The sequence below is a fragment of the Phacochoerus africanus genome, chromosome 10, assembly GCF_016906955.1.
Source record: "Phacochoerus africanus isolate WHEZ1 chromosome 10, ROS_Pafr_v1, whole genome shotgun sequence".
Taxonomy (NCBI): Eukaryota; Metazoa; Chordata; class Mammalia; order Artiodactyla; family Suidae; genus Phacochoerus; species Phacochoerus africanus.
The window spans coordinates 125,809,640-125,811,963 of record NC_062553.1 but is presented as its reverse complement, the minus strand read 5'-3'; positions in this window follow the sequence as shown (position 1 = coordinate 125,811,963).

Here is a 2,324-nt window from a genome sequence, read left to right as displayed (position 1 = left end):
CCGTCTTACGGCTGCCAGGGGTTCAGAAAACCTATGAAGTCCAATAAGGGAGGTTTGCAATGGCTGTTATCATGCTCCACTTGTGGAAAATGGACCTTTAAAGTGGAGCCAATGCCTTTAAGTGGCAGTAGGACAATGGGAAGCCAAGCCTTATCTCAAATCAACCTTGATGTGACTTTGTGCTTTATTTTTCCACAGGCTTCATCCCTGCAGAATGAAACTACAACATCTGAAAAAAGGAAGGCTTGGCCATTAAGGCCATGTTTGAAACTTGGCACTGGTACCTGGAGGAGCCAGCCATCCGGCCATGGCCTGCACCAGTCTTCACACCTGGGAGGACCTTTGGATGATCCATAACCTCTAACAGCACCAAAGCTGCTGATCTCTTTCCCACCTATTGATTTCAGGACCCACTCGATCCTGAGGGCCCAAAACTGGTGAGCTGATGTACTACATCCTAAGTTAAAATTTTTTCTCAGTTCAAGAAAGTTGAACTCACCAGGTTGTGACACCCGAAAATCTTTTGCTGTAATCCACTCATAGAAGAGCAGCAGTGTGACTGCTGCTTTCAGCCACAGGTCACAGGTCTTACTGGAGCCGGCCCATCTTAGAGGGCTTCTGTGCAGTGGACCTCTTGCCTGTGTGTCCTGGTCAGGGGCACCCATGCTGAGGTCCAGGTCTGGACCACAGCAGCTTTGTCCTCCAGCTTCTACCTGTTCAAGGTTCAACACAGTCTCAACTGTGGGTCTTGGGACTTCTGATGGCCAAGTGTCAAGAAGATGTGGAGGACAAAGGAGAATGTGCCTTGGCAGAAGTGAACCAGAAAAAGACAGAGAATTCTCCCAACCTTTATCGAACCACGGGAGATTGTGATTAATCATCTTTGGAGGATTTTACACAGAGCTCTCCCATATTACTAAAACGACGTTATCTTCATAGTTACCAAAACGATGCACCCTTCTCCATGACAAGAGACATTGTCTTTACCCCCAGTGGCCATCAAAAACCTACATTCTGCATGGATCCCTGACTAACATAGTGCTACCAGTCTGACTCACATCGAGTAAATTTGTTGCTGTAGACAAAGATCACTTGGATCGTGAGATTACTTTCTGGAATAGCGGTGCCTATGTACACAACCCACCATCAAAATAACTGAGTTTTCCCTCTACCCAGTTCCACATTCATCTGTAATACCTCTTCCAGGCAAAGTGATCTCTTGCAAGTATGGAAATATCCCATGAAACATCTCAATCCCCTAAATTTGAACGATTTTTATTGAGGATCTATTACGTGCCCAGAAGTGTATTAAATTCTGAGAATAAAATGATGAATGCTGAGAATAAAATGATGGATATATTACAGGGCTTGCTCCTAAAATGTTTACATCCTAATGGAGAAGTCAGACAATTAAAAAGAATGACGTGTGCTAGAGCCGTGTCATGATGGCCTCAAGAATTCCCTCATCTCTGATTTTTGACTACCCAGGAAGCTCCTAGTTGTCCAGGCTGACTCAGATGATCTCTTCAGAGGCCAAAGCCACCCACAAGATCCAAGCCAACAAGCAGCCGTGCCCAGGGAAACCCCTGCAAGTAATGATCCTGTGGATTCTGGCGACTAATGTATTATTTCTAAACCACCTGACTTTTGAACAAGTTAGGTGCTCACATACAAAGCGCCTTCCCCTTTGTGTCATCCAAGCGGTAGGCTTCAAGTTGCTTTTGCTCATAGGGGAAATCAAGCTGTGAAGCTGGAAGACATGACCTTGAGTTTGGGTCCTGGCACTTATCATGACTGTGGGCAAATCACCTAAGCTCTCCAGTCGTTGGTGTCTTTCTTTGCAAAAATAAAATTTAAAACATTATATACTATACCTACCTCACAGGGTTGTTGTGAGAATCAAGTGAAAATGTTTGTGAAAGCACTTGGTAACTTTGTTATTTTTAATCACCCCATTTTCCCTGGGTTCTTCCTCCTCCCTACCAAATACAATACTGCAACTTACCAGATATATGTCCTCTTAACGCCCCGCCCACCATGGGAGTGAACGGTGCAAAGAAGAGGAAGTATGTGTCCTTCTGGATATCTGGCTTCAGTAAAAGAATCCTGAGGTCTCACAAGATGACAAAGATATACTCCAGAGGTCCAAAGTCAGGGCCCTATTGCACATTTCACTATTAACACACCACTAGATCTGGACACCAGTCAGCCGTCTCGGTGGAAGGTTTTCCCCAAGGCCAGGGCAGAGAACCCACTGTTGGCCCCAGAGAACTAACCAGAGAGCAATGATTCAAGGAGTCACCTGGGCTCTGGCTACCCAAGGA